Source organism: Pongo abelii, chromosome X, assembly GCF_028885655.2.
Source record: "Pongo abelii isolate AG06213 chromosome X, NHGRI_mPonAbe1-v2.0_pri, whole genome shotgun sequence".
In the NCBI taxonomy this organism is placed as follows: Eukaryota; Metazoa; Chordata; class Mammalia; order Primates; family Hominidae; genus Pongo; species Pongo abelii.
The window spans coordinates 9,848,637-9,871,115 of NC_072008.2; the positions used below are offsets into that span (position 1 = coordinate 9,848,637).

At 46.7% G+C, this 22,479-nt stretch overlaps 1 protein-coding gene and 1 pseudogene across 2 annotated transcripts in view; one reads left to right on the forward strand and one right to left on the reverse strand.

Annotated features, from left to right (window-relative positions):
* The window catches only part of SHROOM2 (shroom family member 2), a 162,723-nt gene that overhangs the window by 22,912 nt on the left and 117,332 nt on the right, over window positions 1-22,479 (forward strand). The window lies entirely within an intron of this gene.
* LOC100445821 (eukaryotic translation initiation factor 5-like) lies at window positions 8,473-9,776 on the reverse strand (annotated as a pseudogene).

A 22,479-nucleotide genomic window follows, 5' to 3' on the forward strand; every position in this document is an offset into this window, starting at 1 on the left:
GCCCAGGCTGGAGTGCAGTGGCACGATCTCAGCTCACTGCAACCTCTGCCTCCTGGGTTCAAGCGATTCTCCTGCCTCAGCCTCCCGAGTAGCTGGGACTACAGGCATGCGCCATGATGCCGGCCAATTTTTTTTTTTTTTTTTTTTTGTATTTTTAGTAGAGACGGGGTTTCACCATGTTTTCCAGGCTGGTCTCAAACTCCTGACCTCAAGTGATCCACCTGCCTTGGCCTCCCAAAGTGCTGGGATTACAGGCATGAGCCACTGCGCCCAGCCTGAAGTCAGTAAATCTTATGTCACGTGATAAGGGAAAATAAAAGAAAATAAAGATATTTTCCTAGTACTAGTACAAGTGTATACATGCACAAACATGGTTTTAGCAAAAGGAGGAGGAAATACTCATGACAATTGCAGTCCCCATGTCTGCAGCTGGTCACAAGGTCGTAGCTGGTACTGATGACTACCCTCTTCTACTACCCATTCTGTATTCCCTTTGCCTTCAGCAAGCACCTTAGCTGGTTGTGTTTTTTTTGCCTGGTGGAGTGACCCAAACCTTCATTCCTGAAGGGTCTGGGTCATTTGTAGTCCGGCCTGGATTGGGCTGTTGTAGTGTCCCCTTGACCTTAATCACAGGGCATGGTAATACTAAGAGATGCCCTAATGGGTCTCCTGTATTCCATGCATACTCTTCCCTAGTTCCATTGTGGAGTAGTAGACTGATTTTATCTTGATAGTCTGGGTCAGTCACCCCAGCCAACACTGTAACTCCCTTCTTAGCCTGTTGACTTAAAGGTAGGAGGAGCCCAAAGCACCCAGGTGGCAATCTTAACTTCCAGTTTAATGGAATCATTGTTGTGTCTCCTGGTGGCAGCGTTCCTCCCTCTAGAACTAAGACCCCCTAGGCCAGCAAAACGTAATGTTGCAGGAACAGGAAGCAAAAATTTTGCTAGTGGATCACTAGGGGTGATGGTGAGTTATGCCGCTTCTTCTTCCACCCCTTGATTTCTGGACCTGTGAATCCTGGCTATGGGAGAAACAGTACCATATATTGGACGCTGATTCAGAGCATACATGGCCTTCTGAGGAACTTTGCTCCAGCCCTGCTAAGTATTGTCACCTAGTTGGCGTTATAATTGTGACTTCAAAAGGCCATTCCACCGTTCTATTAATCCAGCTGCTTCAGGATGAAGGGGAACATGGTAAGACCAGTGAATTCCATGAGCATGAACCCACTACCACACTTCTTTAGCTATAAAATGAGTGCCTTAGTCAGAGGCAATGCTGTGTGGAATACCATGATGGTGGATAAGGCATTCCGTGAGTCCACGGATGGTAGTCTTGGCAGAAGCATCGCGTGCAGGATAGGCAAACCCGTATCTGGAGTAAGTGTCTGTTCCAGTGAGGACAAACCTCTGCCCTTGCCGTGATGGAAGAGGTCCAGTATAATCAACCTGCCACCAGGTAGCTGGCTGATCACCCCGAGGAATGGTGCCATATCAAGGGCTCAGTATTGGTCTCTGCTGCTGGCAAATTGGGTACCCAGCAGTGGCCGTGGCCAGTTCAGCCTTGGAGAGTGGAAGTCCATGTTGCTGAGTCCATGCATAACCTCCATCCCTGCCACCATGGCCACTTTGTTCATGGGCCCATTGGGCGATGACGGGTGGCTGGGAAAAGAGGCTGAGCGGTGTCCACAGAAAGGGTCATCCTATCCAGTTGATTATTAAAATCCTACTCTACTGAGGTCACCTGTTGGTGAGCACTCACATGGGATACAAATATCTTCACAGTTTTTGACCACTCAGAGAGGTCCATCCACGTACCTCATCCCCGAATTTCTTTGTCACCAATTTTCCAATCATGCTTCTTCCCATGAATTCAGCCCATGAATCAGTATATAATCACACATCTGGCCATTTCTCTGTCCATGCAAAGTGCACAACCAGGTGCACTGCTCCAAGTTCTGCCCACTGGAAAGATTTCCCTTCACCGCTGTCCTTCAGGGGTGTCGTAGAAAGGGGCTGTAGTGGTGCCACTCTCTATTTTGGGGTGATGTCTGCATATCATGCAGAACCGTCAGTGAACCAGACCCTAGTCTTCTCTTCCTCTGTCAACCGATCATAGGGAACTCCCCATGAGGCCATCGGTGCAGGCTGGGGGAGAGAAGGCAGGGTGGCAGGAGTGGGGACCATGGGCATTTGAGCCACTTCCTCATGTAACTCACTTGTGCCTTTAGGACCTGCTTGAGCCCGATCTTGTATATGCCACTTCCATTTGATGATGGAATGCTGCTGTGCACGACCCACTTTATGGCTAAGTGGGTCAGAAAGCACCCAGTTCATGAAAGGCAGTTCAGGCTGTATGGTGACTTGATGACCCATAGGTAAAGGTTAAGTTTCCACCAAAGCCCAGTAACAGGCCAAGAGCTGTCTCTCAAAAGGAGAGTAGTTATGTGCAGAAGATGGCAGGGCCTTGCTCCAAAATCCTAGAGGCCTCCAATGTGATTCACCTATGGGGGCCTGCCAAAGGCTCCAAACAGCATCCCTATCTGCCACTCTCACCTCAGGCACCATTGGATCGTATGGCCCAAGTGGCAGAGCAGCTTGCACAGCAGCCTGGACCTGTTGCAGAGCCTTCTCCTGTTCTGAACCCCATTCAAAACTGGCAGCCTTTCGGGTCACTCGATAAATGGGTTGGAGTAACACACCCAAATGAGGAATGCGTTGCCTCCAAAATCCAAATAGGCCCACTAGGCGTTGTGCCTCTTTCTTGCTTGTATGAGGGGCCAAATGCAGCAACTTATTCTTCACCTTGGAATATCTCGACAGGCCCCATACCACTGGACCCCTAGAAATTTTACTGAGGTAGAAGGTCCCTGAATTTTAGTCAGATTTATTTCCCATCCTCTGGCACGCAAATGTCTCACCAATAAGTCCAGTGTGTTTGCTACTTCTTGTTCACTGGATCCAATCAGTATAATATCATCAATGCAGTGGACCAGTGTGATGTCTTAGGGAAGCGAAAAGCAATCAAGGTCTCTCCGAACAAGATTATGACACAAAGCTGGAGAGGTGATATACCCCTGAGGTAGGACAGTAAAGGTATATTGCTGCTGAAGACAAATTGCTTCTGGTGGGCCTTGTAGACAGGAATGGAGAAAAAGGCATTTGCCAAGTCAATGGCTGCATACCAGGTACCAGGAGATGTGTTAGTTTGCTCAAGCAGTGAAACCACATCTGGTACAGCAGCTGCAATTGGAGTCACCACTTGGTTAAGCTTATGATAATCCAGTGTCATTCTCCAAGATCCATCTGTCTTCTGCACAGGCCAGATGGGAGAGTTGAATGGGGATGTGGTGGGAATCACCACCCCTGCGTCTTTCAAATCCTTGATGGTGGCACTAATCTCTGCAATCCTTCCGGGGATGTGACATTGTTTTTGATTTACTATTTTTCTAGGTAGAGGCAGCTCTAATGGCTTCCATTGGGCCTTTCCCACCACAGTAGCCCTCACCCTACCAGTCAGGGAGCCAGTGTGGGGGTTCTGCCAGCTGCTAAGTATGTCTATGCCAATTATGCATTCTGGCACTGGGGAAATGACCACAGGATGAGTCTGGGGACCCACTGTAAGTCGGACCTGAGCTAAAACTCCATTAATTACCATACCTCCATAAGCCCCGACTTCAACTGCAGGACCACAGTGACATTTTGGCTCCCTTGGAATCAACGTCACCTCAGAGCCAGTGTCCAGTAGTCCCCAAAATGTCTGATCATTTCCCTTTCCCCAATGCACAGTTACCCTGTTTAAAGTCCAGAGGTCTCATTGGGGAAGAATGGGAGAAAGATTCACCACATAAATTGTTCGTAATGTAGTGGGGTCCTTCCTCAAGGGGACCTGGCCTCCTCTTCATTCAAAGGATTCTGGGTCTGTAAACTGGCTCAAGTCTGGAAATTGATTGAGGGGCTGTGATTCTCTGCTTTTATAATTCAAATTAGTCTTTCGTCCATTCGACCCAGAAGTTTTCTGCTTATGTAAATTCAATAGGAAGGCAATAGGCTGCCTATCAATTTCACTTCTAGGAACACCATGATTAATTAGCCAGTGCTAGAGCTCTACACGAGTCAGACTATTCTGACTGCCGCTTTGCCACTGGTGTCCATTATGGTAGCTACACACACCTTGCCTTTGACGGTTGAGTGTCATCACTTGGCTCCTGCCACATCGGGATCAATTATTCCCATCATATTTAAATTTTGTAGTTGCGTGACTGCAGTTCCCACCATTAGATCCGACATACAGGGAAGAACAATTACAGGGCTCTTCAAAGATGCAGGTGCTGCCCTCACGAATCTATTTTGCAAGGCATTGGTCAGGGGTATGTCTTATGGACCCTCCCAGCTGGGATGAGTAGGTCTAAAGTGACTAATCCACTCCACCACCCCAATCTCCCTAAGCCTTTGGATCCCTTCCTCTACATTAAAACAAGGGAGATCAGGCATTTCCAGCTCATTCCCAGTGGGCCATCTTTTAATCCATATTTCAGCTAACCAAGCAAATAAACTATTAGAACCTTTTTTTAACTCCCCAGCTGCAACATTAAAAGCAGAGTCCCTACTTAGTGGGCCCAAATCAATAAATTCAGCCTGATCCAACTCTATGTGCTTTCCACCATTATCCCATACCCTTAATATCCGTTCCCATGCCTTTTCTCCAAGATTTCTGTTTCTATCAATTAGAGAACTCAAATGGTTCTTTTCGAGTGTAGCGCACCTCCTCATGGGTCACATTCTCAACCTCACCTCTAGGGGCCTGCTGGGACTTTAGTGATAGGTCTAGAAGCAAACAGGGGTGTTGGGGGTGGCTCCTGAGAAGAATCAACATATTTTGCCTGGCAGTTGCCTCAGGGGAGGCCATCACTGTTGCCTCAGGCAGCACAGGGTTTATCTCCTCAGACAAAGGTGGAAAGGCTGATGGCAGCACGGGTCAGGGAACGGATGTTGCCATCACAGGGGATGGGGAAGCTCTTCCTTCTGGCAAAAAAGGTTCATCAGAGTTTACAAACTCAGTGTCCCCAGCTTCATCAGGGTCCTCCCTCACCATCCCCATTCCAAGTTGCAGGGTCCCATTCTTTTCCAATCAATGCCCTCACTTTAACAGTAGATACCTGGCGAGGCTGTGCATGCATCTTTCATTGCAGGTCAGCCCCTCGCATGATAAGAGCTTGTGTCTGTTTTTCCACAATTTCTGCCTTTTCTCTACGGAGATAAGACTCACTCAGGGCAATCTTAGCAGATTTGAGGCTCAGTATCTGCTTCTGAAGCTGAGAGACAGAATCCCTGAGTTGATTATTTTCTTTTGTCACTTTGCCAACTGAACTTAGGAGCAACCAACCAACTTCATTATATTCCTTGGTTCTCCACATATGGTCAAAGCTATTATGTATAGAGCCACTAAACTCCTTGCCTCTCATGAGCAGTGAATCAGGAGTGTCAAATGCATTTATTTTGCATAACTCTCTAAATGGTTTATGCCAAGGACTATCAGTGTTCTCCATACTATGAGAAGTAGAGTCCTTAGCATTTTGGAGTCTAATCATATTAAGCAGGCAACTCCAGAAACCCCAAAACCGACAAAAGAACTTCATCCTTAGTATTCTGTTCCTCTAGAACCACTCTTTGTACCAAAATCTGTATTAGGGTTCTCTAGAGTGACAGAACTAATAGGATAGATATACATATTATATGTGTGTGTGTGTGTGTATATATATATATATATATATATAATATCTCATGTATATATCTCATATGTATATATCATATATGTAGAGATCCATTCTGTATATATATATATCCTATATCTATATCTATATCTATATTTATATCTATATCTATATCTATATCTATATTTATATCTATATCTGTATCTATAAAGGGGAGTTTGTTAAGTATTAACTCCCGTGATCACAAGGTCCCACAGTAGGCCATCTGCAAGCTGAGAAGCAAGGAGAGCCAGTCTGAGTCCCAAAACTGAAGAACTTGGAGTCTGATGTTCGAGGGCAGAAGCATCCAGCACGGGAGAAAGATGTAGGCTGGGAGGCTAGACCTGTCTCTCCTTTTCACGTCTTTCTGTCTGCTTAATATTTGCTGGCAGCTGATTAGATTGTGCCCACCAGATTAAGGGCAGATCTGCCTTCCCCAGCCCACTGACTCAAATGTAATCTCTTTTGGCAACACCCTCACAAACACACCCAGGATCAGTAGTTTGTATCCTTCGATCCAGTCAAGTTGACAGTATTAACCATCACAGTTACTATGTATGGATTTGCCTATTCTGGACATTTCATGTCAGTGGGATCATACAACATGTGGTCATTTGTGTCCGGTTTATCTCAGTGTAATGTTTGGAGATTCATCCATGTTGTAGTGTGTATCGGTCATTCCTTTTCATGTCTGAATGCTGTTGTGCTCTGGGAATGGACTGCGTTTTGTTCATATCCTTTGATGGACATGTGGGTGGTTCTCCTTTGTGATTCTTGTAAATAATGCTGCTGTGTGGACAAGTTTTCAATTCTCCTGAGTATTTTCCTTGTGTTTCGAGCTTTTTAACCTTACCGCCCCAGGCATAGCGCTTGTGATTTCCTGAGCACAGGGGTGGCACACCTCTGATGAATCAAAAGAATAGGATTGGTCATTTTGGCTTCACAGCTGTTGAAGCAAAATTAAAACTCACAATTTTCAAAGGTCATAGGATTTTTGTCCTGACCCCGGTGGGTGTGGGCCCCGGCAGGGCTCCAGCAGAGGTGGTCAGCATGTCTGCAGAGCCTTCAGGAAGACATGCCTGGTCGCCGGCATCCTGGTGGTCCTTGTGGTGGCAGTTCGTGGTTAGCTCAGCCTCATCCCCTGCTGCTGCTGCTGCTGCTGCTTTCTGAGCAGGAGCATGGGAGTCTTTCACCCTCCCTGCGAAGTGGACATGGGGTTGATTCTGGGGTTCAGACAGTGAGCGGGGTCCCTGTAGCCCAAGGGTGATAGCGCTCGGGACGGTGTCCCCCCTTAGACATGAGCTGCTCTCTTGTCATTTCCCACTCCTTCACTTCCCAGCAACAACACAGCTTCAGACCAAAATCAAAACCTTCACCTCTTCATCATTTCTGGTTATATTTCAGAAACCCCTGCTATAGGGGATCCCTCAATAAACTTAAATTTTCCAGATTTAGGGGACATTGGCAGTATCTTCATCATAGCATTGTAGAGTTTGTAAGGTTTTCTGTTGAATATTTTTCTTTTTCTTTTTTTTAAGAGACGTTGTCCTGCTCTGTTGCCCAAGCTGGAGTGCAGTGGTGTGACCTTGCCTCGCTGCAGCCTTCAATTCCTGGGCTCAAGTGATCCTCCCACCTCAGCCTCCTGAGTAGGTGGGACTACAGGCACCTGTCACCCATGCCCAGCTAATTTCTGTATTTTTTGTAGAGACAGGATTTCACCATGTTGGCCAGGGTGGTCTCAAACCCCTGACCTCAAGTGATCCACCCACCTTGGCCTCCCAAAGTGCTGAGATTATAGGTGTGAGCCACCACACCCAACCTCCCTCTAACTTTTTTTTTTTTTTCAGTATGTCTATAAACATTTTGGAATTATAATTTAAATCATAAGGGCAAAAGCTGAAAATTAATGCTTAGGTTTGCTAGTAAGTGCACCCTTCCCTGTTTCCCCCAAATAAAATCAGTTTATTTTTTAATTGCACCCCAAAGCAAGTTCTCTCAGTATGAAGCAACTACTACATACACACAAAATGGCTGTTAATGTAATAACTGCCCCGGCTCACCCAACGTGCAGTGCACACGACTTCAAAGACTACAATTTAGGGCAAGTATACATGAAATGAGAAAACAACTCTCCAAGTTTCAAAACCTGCTGCTAAATTATTTCTAGGACACTCAGGTCATATTTACTTCTCAGTAGGATGTTGCACTGTCATTTGGTTATCAGTCTACCTCGCAGTGTACATTACCAGATGCCAATTGGAGGGACTAGAGATAAAACTTAAGTAGTACTATTTCTTAATGGGCTGAATAAGGTAATTACAAATAAGTTTGCCTTACATCCTGTTGAAGACCTCTTTACAGCCTCAGCACCTAACAATATCTAGCAGGCTCCAAGAATGCTCATCAGGTGAAACGATGATGTAACATTTGAAAATGGAGCCAGATACTTCAGCTTAAGTCATTCAGAGCCAAATATCTGAAGAATGGCCAAAATCAAATCTTTATTTTTATAACTGTATAAATGTGATCCAAATGTGTCCACCACCAGTTTTTCAAAAAGAAACATGCTATAAATAAGCAAACTACATCTGCTCACTGATGTGTTTATGGACTCCCTGGATGTCTCATTGGGCTTAATTACAGACCACTCACAGTAGTAGATTTTTAGTGTATAGTGTAGCTTGATGTTAAGCCATTTTAGCTTTTGCGCGTACATGTTGTGCTTCTGGCTGATAATGGAGAAGAATTTGCAGCATTACACTGTTAAGCTAGGTTGTATCCATCCCATTAAATGGCATCAATATCAATGTCATCATCCTTGTTGTTGGACTTTACAGTTTCAACTTTAGGTACACTGGCAGTCTTCTAATACACCACCTCAATGTTCTCATCTTCATCTTCTTCACCACCAGAAGATTCTTCCTCTGCCTCCTTCATTTTATAAATGGTTCTGCTTTGACACGAATCTGTTTGGCAACTTCTTTTGAGACATGTTTCTTAAAGGCTTTTTTCCGACCAGCTGATGACGACCTCTTCTTCTAAAAAATCTACATCATACATCTGCTTCAAGATATTTGGAATCTTAGAGATAAGCTGAGCTTGGTGCATTGCTACCCCACACGTAAAGCCATGAAGAAGGTACCATTGAGCTTTTTTGTTGTTGTGACAAAATCATAAGAAGTGGTGCCTGTATTTCTTATGTGTTCTCTAATCTCCTCTTTAAAAAGAACGTCATTCAGAACAAGAGGGCCCATGGCTTTTACATCCAGTCCTGCTTCAGTAACAATTTCTTTGTCACATAAATCAATGATACCCTCTTCTTTCTTTTTCTTCACAAAATCAAACAGGATGTTGGCCCGCTCCTCAACTGTTTTTTCCAAATCATCATGGAGTATCAGAACTTTTGCATGATCACTGATTTCATCCGTTCTGCACCTTTGAGCTTCCTCAGTTGTATCTTCCCCCCAGTCATCCTCCTCTTCTTCCATTGTATGTGGAGGAGGGCTAATTTCTTTGGTGGTGATGTCTCACTGCTGGATACGGAGCCATTTTCCTTGTCTTTGCCCTTTATATTTTTCTTTTCTTTTTCTTTCTTTCCTGTACCACTGTCACTATTCTGAGGTGGGTTTTTGAGAATGAATGTGCAGAGTTTATGATGTGTGTCAAGCATGCCTCGATAGCCACAGGCTTTATAAGAATTACCTATTGTTTGCTACTTTGGCTTGACATGCATATCTGTTTCAGGATTCTCACATTCAGGACAGAGAACAAATTTTTTAATGAATCCATCCAACATGTCTTGCAGCTTATTGGCCTCCTGAGATCCATTCACAATGTAACAATGTATCCCACCAAAATATTTGATGGGATACCTTGGAGGCCAATTAAGCGCCTTTGCAGTATCAATCATGTTGACTATAACTGTCTTGATTCCATTTCCTTTGCCCTCAACCTTGGCAATCAGACAGGGCATCTTGTAATAGAACTGGTCTGACACGCTGGGGTTGACGTTGACAGACATTTTTGCTTATTAGTGGCTTTCTCAGTAAGATGAAGAGATCCTTGATTGCAGCTTTTTAATATCTTCTGTCTGGAGAAGAAGGGATGATGTAAACAACTGCAAAGGTTCTCAGTCTCTGACGTGAAAACATTTTCGCCACCGAGGCTGTAAGCATCTTGCTTGTATGCTATGTTTCCCCAATACAGGTACTAATGGCTGCGCAACAGCTCTTCTGGTGAAGGCCTCGCTGCTCTCCCAGGCTTGAAAAGCACTGTCCTTCATGCTTCCCTGTCACCTTGCTCCTAGCAGGCATCACGTCGAGTCCACCCTGCCAGTTTATTTTTTTTTTTTTTTTGAGAGGGAGTCTCGCTCTGTTGCCCAGGCTGGAGTGCAGTGGCGCGATCTCAGCTCACTGTAACTTCTGCCTCCTGGGTTCAAGCGATTCTCCTGCCTCAGCCTCCCAAGTAGCTGGGGCTACAGGCACCTGCCAGTACACCCAGCTAATTTCTTTTTTTTTTTTTTATTTTTAGTAGAGACGGGGTTTCACTATGTTGTCCAGGCTGGTCTTGTACTCCTGACCTCAGGTGATCTGCCTGCCTAGGCCTCCCAAAGTGTTGGGATTACAGGCGTGAGCCACCGCGCCTGGCTCCCTCCACCTTTAAATTTTTTTTTTTTCAGATTATGTTTTTCAAGCTTCAAGATTTATTTTATTGCAGTATTTTATTTTTTTTTTGAAAATATAAAGAGTTGTCCAGTAGAGTCTCATCATACATCGACTGAAGCTGGCACCATCCTATGGCCCACAGAGGCTTCTGTAACTGGGTCTTCAACTTGTGGCCCTCCCTCCATCCTTTCCCACCCTCTTTGCTCCAGCCACACCCAGCTTCCAGCTTCTAGAAGCAGCCTGCATTCCTCCCCCACCCTTTTTTAAATAGACAGAGTCTTGCTCTGTCACCCAGGCTGGAGTGCAGTGGTACAATCATAGCTCACTGCAGTCTTGAATTCCCGGGCTTAAGCAATCCTCCCACCTCAGCCCTCCCAAGTAGTTGGGACTACAGGTGCACCACCGTGCCCTGCTAATTAAAAAGTTTTTTTTTAGAGATGAGTTCTCACCATGTTGCCCAGGCTGGTCTCAAACTCCTGGGATCAAGTGATCCTCCTGCCTTGGTCTCCCAAATTGCTAGGATTACTGGTGTGTGCCACTGTATCTGGCCTTCCTTTTTCTTTTGAAAAAATCCTTAGGTTTTAATAAAATTCCACGTCCTCCATTCTCTGAAATCTGTATGAAGTACCAGAAGTCTCAATTTGGCAATAGACATGGTCAGGATATATCTAATGTTCAGATGATCCTCTGCAAACTAGAGGCCAGCAGACTTCTGTAAAGGGCCAGAGAGTAAATATTTTTGGCTCTGTGGGCCAAATTACTCCTCTGTGCTGTATAGCATGAACGCTGCTGTAGACAGTACGTAAATGAAAGGATTGTGTGCCAATAAATCTTTATTTACAAAAGCAGGCATTGGGCAGTAATTGGCATCCTGGCTGGGGCTTGCTGCCCTTGGTAAACAGTGGTTTTCAAAGTGTGGTTCCCAGACCAGCAGCATCAGTATCCCCTGGGAACTTGGTAGGGATGAAAATTCTTGGACCCCACTCTAGACCTACTGAACCCCAAACCAGAAGTTAGGAATCATCTGGGTGATGCTGATGCTGGCTCCACACAGCAGAGCAGTTCTCTGTACAACTGCTCTACAGAGATGTGGCCTGTCTTCCATTTGCATTCTAATTAGCATGTGCAAAACCTCGGAATCACAGTTGCTGGGACCCAGGGACCTGAATTTTAACAACTGGCTCAGATGGTTTTATACACACTGAAATCAGAACCAGTTTCTAAAGCAGCACTTCTCTGAACCAGTAGAGGACGTGGGGGAGGCGTCAGGGAAGTTTTTCAAACTACAGCCTGAGCTTGCTTGGGGTACTTTGCAAGAAGGAGGGGGTAAATGTGGAAAATGGGAGCGGGTGTGGCTTTTTGTTAGCTTATTGTGAACTCTGCCCCTGGTACCTGGTCTGGGAAGGTGGATTTATTTGTTTTCTCCTACATGTAATGCGTGTTTTGAAACCCAGGAATTTCTGAAATTTTAAAGCCTGTTGGTTGTAATAAGTATTGCACCCCACCACATTTACTAACTTTTATTTAGTATTTGAAGTGAAAACGGGTTGAGAAGTATACTGTATGATCCATTGGTATCAAATATCTTGAATATGCAAATACTTCAAATGCTTGAATATGCAAAGGCAGCAGAATGGTGGTTACCAGGGGCGGAGTGCAGAGGGGAGGGTCTGCCAGCAGTTATGGGGTTTCTGTTGGGATGATGAAAATGTTCTGGACTTAGAGAGTGGTGGTTACACAACTCTGTGAATATACTAAAAACCCCTTGATTCTATACTTTAAAGAGGTAAATTTTATTGTATATGAGTTATACTCAAAGCAGTTATTTAAAAAAAGGAAATGGGTCGAGGTGTGTGTTCAGCCTTATTCTTGAATTGTAGAGACCTCACTGAGAGGAGGCTGACCCTGAAGGCCCCTGTTAGAGCCCATCCTGGGGCAGTTCTTCAGTGGCCCTGAATTTGTGTCACAGGAATCATCACTAAGCTGTGATTTTTGGTGCTGGATCTGACCCAGGAGCAGACAGGCCTGGGAAAGAGTGTGTTGTTTAAGGAGCCTCACCCCTGAGTGGGTGATCCCCGATTGAGGGAGAAACTCACATGGTGTTCCTCCAGGGCATGTAGCTGGAAGGCCCCCTGGGCTGGGGAGCTGGTGGCAGCCTGCAGGTTAGGGGAAGGGGGGAGGAGGCTGCAGTGGGGGAGGTGGGCAGCAGCCAGGGCCTTGCTCCAGGGCAGTGGGAGCCATGGAAGAGTTTTAAGCAGGGTATGGTGGCAAAGACCACTTGTCGTAGAAGGGCAAATGGGTACAGGAGTTACAGGGAGGAATGAGGAAACCTTGTGCTACCAGCAGTGATACAGAAAAGTTAAGGGATACGAGTGGTACCACCACGGCACAGTATGCGCATCTGGTGCAGGGATGGAGGATCCTGGTGCCTGAACGCACGTGTGCATCTGTGCATGACTGCTTGCCTCTCTCTCCCTCCATCCCATCTGCCTGGGGGAGGCGAGGGCTGAGCAGGGATCAGTCCTGGGAGTCCTGGCTCTTGGATCTGTGCTCAGTGCCAGGCAGGTGGCAGCTCCAGAAAGCTCTGTGGAGGGAATGGCCAAATCTGGTGCAGACCAGTTCCTCTCTGCCCAGGTGTGGCTAGGCTGCTTCAACATGCTTGCTTAGTGCCAGGAGGAGGAGGAGGAGTGCTCAGTGCCTCCGGGCAGGAGTGGGCCTCCCTGGGGGCTCTGTCCCTTCTCTGAGGACTCCCAGCAAACACTGGCAGCGGGGGTCTTCAATGCCCTTTCCTAACTGCTTGTGCAGGAAATGAAGCAATTTGTTGGAAAAACTCAATTTTGAGAATAAGAATTCTTCTTCTCCTCCTCCTCCTCTTCCTCCTCCTCCTCTTTCTCCTTCTTCTTCTTCTTCTTTTCTTCTTCTTCATATTTTTAGAGACAGGGTCTTACTCTTGCTCAAACTGGAATACAGTGGCATGATCATTGGTCACTGAAGCCTTAAACTCCCAGGCTTAAGCTATCCTCCTGCCTCAGCCTCCCAAGTAGCTGGGACTAAAGGCTTATGTCACCATGCCTGGCTAATTTTTCGATTTTTAGTAGAGACAAGGTCTTGCTATGTTGCCCAGGCTGGTGTGGAACTCCTGGCCTCAAGTGATCTTGTCTCTGCCAATTTCATGTTATTCTTAAACATAAGATTTTATTTGAATGGTCACCATAAATAGATCTTATTTTTGTAGTTATGTCTTCACTGCATGTAAAATTGTACAGTGTGCTAGGAAAACAGAATCAGGTAGTAGTTACTTCTCCCAGGAAGAGGCAGGATCTATACAAAGTCATTTTTGCTTTTTGCTTTGTTTTGTTTTTGGTAATAATCATGGAATTATGCTCCAGATTTACATGGAGAAACAACATTTTTTTTTCTTTTCTTTTCTTTTTTTTTTTTTGAGACAGGGTCTTGCTCGTTTGCCCAGGCTGGAATGCAGTGGTGCAATCACAGCTCACTGCAACCTCCACCTCCCAGGCTCAAGCGATCCTCCCACCTCAGCCTGCTGAGAAGCTGGGACTATAGGCATGTACTACCACGCCCGGCTAATTTTAAAATTTTCTGTAGAGACGAGATTTTGCTATGTTTCCCAGGCTGGTCTCCTGGGCTCAAAGTATCCTCCTGCCTTGGCCTTCCAAAGTGCTGGGATTATAGGCCTGAGCTACTGCAGCGGCCCAAGAAATAACATGTGGGTATTAAGTGAATGAGGCTCATTTACATTCCAGGTTTTCCCCCAAATCTTTTTAGTTTAAACAACAGCTTAAAAATTAAGGTCGGCCGGGTGCTATGGCTCATGCCTGTAATCCCAGCACTTTGGGAGGCCAGGGCGGGTGGATCACCTGAGGTCAGGAGTTCGAGACCAGCCTGGCCAACATGGAGAAACCTCGCCTCTACTAAAAATACAAAAAAAAAAAAAAAAAAAAAAAAGCTGGGCGTGGTGGCAAATGCCTATAATCCCAGCTACTCAGGAGGCTGAGGCAGGAGAAACTCTTGAACCTGGGAGGCGGAGGTTGCAGTGAGCCGAGATCGCACCATTGTACTCCAGCCTGGGAGACAGGAGCTGAAACTCGTCTCAAAAATAAATAAATAGAATAAAATACAATAAAAGATCATGGATTTCTAGTAAGAGAAGAGAATATGTAAGCTGGAATGCATAAACCTAGAAATCTTCCATTCCATAGATTTTGCCCCTCTCTTCCTCCCCTCCCCACAAAGAAATACGTCATTTGGACCAAAGCAATTGCTTAAACCTTTCTTAGCTGGTTTCCGGAGCTCCCTGGGAAGAATGAGGGTGGAAAGCTGGAGGGGCGTTCTGGGTATTGGAATGCAAGCCAGTGGATCTGTAGCCCGCTGTGCTTCTGGGAGCCTGACACGACACACAACCGGCACACAACCGTTGTGCCCTTTTGAACTGTGCAGGGTCTTAGCTGGGCTGGGCAGTTTCACACGGTTGTTTTCACCATCAGGACGTTCACTTACGGTTGAGTACCTGGCAAGGGTAGGGAGAGAGGAATGTTCCCAGCCATCTCCTGCGGGACACTTGGGCGGCCTGCTCCCTGGGACCCCCATCTCAAGATGGTCTCAGGATTGTGGAGGGAGTGGCAGGGGTGCTGGGTTTGCATTCAAGAAAGAGCAAAGCAGTTTCTCTTCTACTTATCTTGTTTTCAGATGTAGTGGAATAAGCCAGGAAATATTTCTCCTGGATGAAAGGTCATTCTTCTTACATTGGAAGCTTTGGAAAAATCTCCCTAAATATCAAAATACAAAGGTTATGGAATAATATGTGCTTGGAATAGCTTAAGTGGTTAAAAAAATTCTCTTTGCAGCTCAATATTAAAGGAAAAATAATAGACTGTTCTTGGACAAAAATGAAAGGGATCACGAAGAATGTGTTTCCAGCCAGCTTCCTGCACTGGGGTTATTGCCCCAGGACTGTCTCCCTAGTAGAGGCCCTGTTTACTATGTTGCTTAGTCCTTGCTTCAAGAAAGCAATATTTGAACCAATAATCCCACGACAGCATGACATTTTAACTTGTAAGACTTTGGGTTCTCACAACATGGTGGGAGTCTGTTTTGGTATTCTGTTCTATAAATTCAGTTGGGGCTGACAAAATTAATGAACTGGCATTTTAGAGAAAATGACATTGTAACTTCCCCTCCTCTTCGCATGTTTACATCCACACTGATAAAGATGCAATCTTGTCTGTAGCTCATTCTCCAGGAACTTGAGTGTCAAGGACAGTCTGCACGGCCCTTGGGAAATGGGCATTCCCTGGCATTGAGTTGTTAATTGGACGCTGAGTGCTTGAGCTGCATTTATGATTCCATACGTGGGTGTGTGTTTGTGTTTCAGTGAGGAAGATAGTAGCTGCTTCCCTCCCACAGCCTTGTGGACCCTGGCTGCACATTTGAGTTGCCTGTTTGAGGCTGTATGACCCTTTCTTAGCCAGTTTCTGGAGCTCCCTGGGAAGAATGAGGGTGCAAAGCTAGAGGGGAGTCCTGGGTATTGATTGGAATGCAAGCCAGTGGATCTGTAGCCTGCTGTGCTTCTGGGCACCCAACACGACACACAACCGTGTGTGTTCCAACGGAACCTCTGTGTGTGTCTGAAGCCCTCTGGGTGACTCCACCTGTGGCCACAGTTGGGAGCAAGCCTGCCTGGGCCTCCGCCTCCTGCAAATGTGATAGCCCCGACCCAGGGTGGGTGCGTGTGCCTCTCACGGTAGCAACTCCATGGCTTACCTGAGGTGGGCCAGGTTCTTCGGGGGCTAATGTCTCACCGCCCTGTCCAGTTCTGGTTCTCAGTGAATGTGTTATGCCATCATGACCTTTGTCACTTTCTTCCCCTTGCCTTGTTTTTGCACATTGGAATTTGCAAGCGGATCTGTGGTCATCCGAGGTTGTGCTCTTCATGCATGACCTGGCCTCCACGCCTCACTGCTGGGCTCGGATGACACAGGTGGGAGACTTCGGAATATTAGAAGTTTATTGGAACATCTAAATTGTATTCTAAATAACTTTTTTTTTTTTGGACAGGTATCATTTTCCCTTTTTTTAAAATCTCTATTTCTAAGAATAACTTTATCTTCAGCTGTTATCCATCATTTAAAAACAATAACAAAAGAGGCTGGATGTGGTGGCTCACTCCTGTAATCCCAGTGCTTTGGGAGGCTGAGGCGAGAGGATCGCTTGAGCTCAGGGGTTCAAGAGCAGCCTGGGCAATATGGCAAGACCCCATCTTTACAAAAAATACAGAAGATGTAGCTGGGTGTGGTGGTGCACGCCTGTAGTCCTAGGTACTTGGGAAGCTGAGGTGGGAGGATCACTTGAACCCGGGGAAGTCAAGGCTGCAGTGAGCTGTGATTGTGCCTCTGCACTCCGTCCAGGGCGACAGAGAGATACCCTGTCTCCATAAAAAAGAAAAAGAAAAAGAAAAACAATAAGAAAAGAAAAGATTACTATGTACATTCTCATCTTTCAAAGAATGAACAAGATTTGGAAAAATGCACCAAGGCTCAAACGCTTTTGAAAGGTGGACAGTGGTAGAGAATGTTGAGTCTTTGGGCCTCTGGTCAGCTTTTAAGGCCAGGGTGAAAACAGACCCTTGGAAATGTTACTGTGTGTTCAGTTAAATAAAAGAAGGGGGATGTCTCCATTCTTCCAGTGCAGTGGTGAAACCTTGGCTGTGCATTCAGATCACCTGGGGGAGCTGCGAAGCACTATTGATGGCCAGGCTGCATCCCAGGCCAGTCAGTCAGGAGACTGAGGGCAGGGGCAGGTATTGGTGATTCTAAAGCACACCAGGAGAGTCCAGTGTAGCCCGGATGGAGGGTTATGGTCTTACATGTTAGCCTTGACATTTTTCTTTTTCTTTTTCTTTTTCTTTTTTTTTTTGAGACAGGTTCTTATTGTGTCACCCAGGCTGGAGTGCAGTGACGTGATCTGGGCTCACTGCAGCCTCAACCACCCAGGTTCAATTGATCTTCCCATCTCAGCCTCCCAGAGTGCTGGGATTACAGGCATGAGCCACCACACCCAGCTAGCCTTGACTCTTGTTGGCAGGTTAACATGCAGGCACCAAGCATTCTCTGCAAAGCTCATGGTGAACATTGAGTCCCCCCAGCCAGGGGCCTGCCTGAGTTTAATGAATGGGTGTGTTTTCCGAGCTGGAGGGGGCCACATTGGTTCTCTTTGGTTTGAGGCAAGGGAGCACGTCAACCTTTGGTCAGGCTCTGGTGGCCAAGGTGTCACAGGAAGGGAAAAGGTGTAGTCTGTGCTGAGGCTGGGGCCGAGGGATTTTCAAGCAGAAGGAGCTCCAGGGAGTATGGAATGCACTCTCCTGCCCTGGGGAGCAGGGAGACCAATAGACCCAAGCAGTTCTGGGAAAGTAAGTGGTGCTGCTGTGTGGGGAGGTGGAGCAAGGAGGAGGGAGGAGGCCTTCCTCTGCTGAGAGAATCGGGTCCTTCCGGGTCGGGGTGGTTGAGCTGCATTGTATGGGGTACTAGCGAAGGACCTAGCAGATGCCAGGCTAAATGCTTTCCAGCAGGGCTTCTCTAAGAGTGCTCCTCCCATCAGCAGCATCAGCTTCCTCTGGGAGCTTGTCCAAAATGCAGAGGCTCAGGCCCTGCCCCAGTCCTGCCCTTTAAGGGCAGGGTTTCACACTGCTATAAAGAATTACCTAAGACTGGGTAATTTATAAAGAGGCTTAGTTGACTCACAGTTTTGCATGGGTGGGAAGGCCTCAGGAAACTTACGATCATGGTGGAAAGGGAATACGCACATCTTACATGGCGACAGTCGAGAGAGAGCAGGCAAGAGCAGGGAAAACTGCCTTATAAAACCATCAGATCTTGTGAGAACTCACTATCACAGGAACCGCATGCGGGGGGGGAACGCCCCCGTTATCCAATCACCTTCTACCGGGTCCCTCCCTTGACACATGGGGATTATGAGAATTACGATTCAAGATGAGATCTGGGTGGGGACACAGAACCAAACCATATCAAGGGCCTTCTGGAGGCTTCTGATCATAGGCTGGTGCTTGGGAACCTCAGCCTGATAGACTTTCTCTTATCCATTCCTCATATGTGTTCCAGGGAAGAAATTGTTGTTGTTCTTCTTCTTCTTATTGTTGCTTTAGTGACAGAGTATTGCTCTGTCAGAGTAAGCCTTACCCAGGCTGGAGAGCAGTGGCATGATGTTAACTTACTGCAACCTCCAACTCTCCCACCTGAGCCTCCCGGGTAGCTGGGACTATAGGTGCATGCTACCATTCCCAGTTAATGTTTTTTTTTTTTTTAGAGACGGGGTCTCGCTATGTTGCCCAGGCTGGTCTTGAATTCCTGGGCTCAAGTGATCCTCCAGCCTTGCCTCCCAAAGTGCTGGGATCACAGGTGTGAGCCACTGTGCCCAGCTTACCTGTCTATCTTTATCTATATCTGTCTATCTGTCTCTTCGTCCACACATACAATTTTACAAATGGCAAAGCAATGGTTATTTCTATTTTGAACAGGCAAATGACACCTCAGCAGGGTGTAGCGTAAGGACCATAGCACTGTCTTGAGTTAGTAAACCAGACGCTAATCCTTTGTGTTGATTGACTTTGGCTTTAAAACCTTTGAGCACAATTTTCACATATCTAAAGTTGGGAAGGTAATGCTTCCTGGGGTTGTTTTTTGTTTTTGTTTTTGTTTTTTAAACAGATTCGCTCTCTGTTGCCCAGGCTGGAGTATGGTGGCACAATCTTGGCTCACTGCAACCTTCACCTCCCAGGTTCAAGTGATTCTCCTGCCTCAGCCTCCTGAGTAGCTAGGACTACAGGCATGCGCCACCACCCCTGGATAACTTTTGTATTTTTAGTGGAGGCGGGGTTTCACCATGTTAGCCAGGCTAGTCTCAAACTCCTGACCTCAGGTGATGCACCCACCTCAGCCTCACGAAGTGCTGAGATCACAGGCATGAGCCACCACGCCTGGCCCCTGGGGCTGAGTAGCCGTCGCCCGTCTACACATGCTAGCTGTTACCAGCAGCACTAGTCAGAGACCCCGCTTTTCCAGTGCCCTTGCAGTAGGTGTGATTGCTTTGTTGGCTAAGAGCCGACCCCAGAGGTTTGTGGTGACAAGGACCAGAGCCATCCTTTGGAGGTGGAGTTCCAGTGATGCCCAATCATGATGGGGGCCGCTGTTGATCTGTACACACTCCGATTCCTTTTCAGCCCTTAGGGTGGCAGGGACACATTGAGATTCTAGGGCCAAGAGACTGGGAGCCAGTCCTAGTACAAGGCATTTTTTTTAAATATATGAAAACAAGGATGGTGAATCTGGAAGTTGAGAAATTGCGGTTGTCTGAAGGTGACTCACAAGCGAAGGTATTTCTAAGCCAGAAGAAAGTATGATTCAGATTGAAAACAGAACACACACCTGCCGGTTGCGGCAGAGTGATCTGAACATGCTCATTACGACAGTCTAGTTGGGGTAGGTACAAAGATTATTTATCATGCATGCTTTCAGGATGAGAAAACCAAGGGCTCAGATCTAATACAATATTATTCAGGTTTCAGGTTCAGTTGATGCTTTTAGGAGAGCATTTTGGCCCAGTTTTTTTTATTTTTATTTTTAGTATTTTTTTTTAAGAATCATTAGCTAATGGTTTCAGAAAATACATTAGATTATTTCAGATTCACAGTGGCATGTCTTGGGCTCTGCAAGTCTCTCTCTCTCACACACAGTAAGAAGGTGGCCTTCTGCAGTCCAGGAAGAGACCCCTCACCAGAACCTAATTATGTTGCCATCTTGATCTTGGACTTCCCAGCTCCAGGCTATGAGAAATATGTTTCTTTCTTTTTGTGTGTGTGCTGGGATTACAGGCATGAGCCACCGCACCTGGCAGAAATATGTATTGTTGCTATTCCCTGCACCCCTCTGCCCCTGGTAGCCTCCATTCCACTTCCTGGTTCTATGAGTTTAACTGCTTGAATCTCTTTTTGCCATGTACACGGAGCAGGGGGAGTGCTGGCGCCTGGATGATGGCCTGAATTTTCTTGCTGCCTAGAGTCGCTGATCCGCCACAGCCATCTGTCTGGAAGGTGGGGTCAGCTGAATTGGAAGTGGCAACCTGATGAATTTCCGACATAGAGCTTGATAATTCTTTTCCTTCACCCAAAGATTAACCTGGAAGAAAGCAGCTTGTGGCTAAGAAAATTGATCAGTTTGGCTGTTACAGGGTCTCAAGTGAACCCCTGGTTTCTTTTTTTTTTTTGAGACAGAGTTTCACTCTAGTTGCCCAGGCTGGAGCGCAATGGCGCGATCTTGGCCCACCACAACCTCCACCTCTTGGGTTCAAGTGATTCTCCTGCCTCAGCCTCCCGAGTAGCTGGGATTACAGGCATGTGCCACCGTGCCCGGCTAATATTTTTGTATTTTTAGTAGAGACAGGGTTTCTCCGTGTTGGTCAGGCTGGTCATGAACTCCTGGACCTCAGGTGATCTGCCCGTCTCGGCCTCCCAAAGTGCTGGGATTACAACCCCTAGTTTCTTAGATAACTATCCAGCCTGTTGGCAAAGGCCAGACATTAACACCATGTGTTGAATGCATGGGTTTCACCAGAGGCATCTGTGAGTTCTGAGTTTAGGCAGAAGGCAAGAGAAGTCAGATTCTGTTGTGTGTTAGAGGAAGGCTTAAGGTTGAACCCATGGAACTACACACAGGAGAGTGGGGAGGGAAACTGAGGAAAACACTGACTTTTGTCAGAAAAGACTGTTTCAGAGGGGAAACCGAAATAGCTGGTTAGTGCCGTAGATGTGGTTTGTCAGCATGGCACTATCGACGTTTGGGGCTTGATGATTCTTTGCTGTGGGGGCTTTTCTGTGGATTGTAGGATATTTAGCAACATCTTGGCATCTGTCTCCAGATGAGGACAACCAAAACTGTTTCTAGACATTGCCAAGTGTCTAGGGGATGGGGACCACAGTCACTGTGTCTTAGTCTGTTCAGGTTTCTATAACAAAAGACCATAGACCAGTTGACGGTGGCTCACGTCTGTAATCCCAGCACTTGGGGAGGCTGAGGTGGGCGGATCACCTGAGGTCAGGAGCTCAAGACCAGCCTGACCAACATGGAGAAACCCTGTCTCTACTAAAAATACAAAATCAGCCGGGCGTGGTGGTGCATGCCTGTAATCCCAGCTACTTGGGAGGCTGAGGCAGGAGAATCCCTTGAACCTGGGAGGCGGAGGTTATGGTGACCTGAGATCACGCCATTGCACTCCAGCCTGGGCAACGAGAGCAAAACTCCATCTCAAAAACAAACAAACAAACAAACAAAAACAACAGACATTTTTTGCTCACAGTTCTGGAGGCTGGAAATCCAAGATAGAGGCGTGGCAGATTCAGTGTCTGGTGAGGGCTTCCTGGTTCACACAGTGCCTTCTTGCTGTATCCATGCATGGTGGAAGGGGCAACAGAGCTCTCTGGGGTCCCTTTAATAAGGGCACTAATCCCATTCATGAGGCTCCACCCTCATGACGTAATCACCTCCCAAAGGCCCCACCTCCTAACACCATCACCATGAGGATCAGGATTTCAACATGTGGATTTTGTGGGTGGGGGGACACACACATTCAGTCTGTAGCACACGCCAGTTAGGAGCCACTGCTATCCACTGTCAGATTCTCCCTAATGTGTCATCCTTCCCTTGGCCTTAGAGCTGGGACCCCTAGGGAACCTTAGTTAAGGTCTTCGCACCTTCTTCTTTCGTGTGTCTCTTTGCGCTGAAGTTTGCTTCAGGTGTTTAAGAGAGTCTGGTCCTTGAAGAGGCAGGATGACCTTGACAAGACCTGGAGGAGCCAGGGGTGCCTGTCCAGAGGCAGGGAGCTCCTTAGGCCTGCACAGTGGGGCTTGGCCAGGGATCCATCCTCAGGACTTGGTTCTGGTATGGGAGGTAACACCCAACGCCTGTGTCTCTCTAGCCCCGCCGAGCCCCTCCCTCTGCAGCACACCCCTCCTTGCTGGTCTTGCACTTT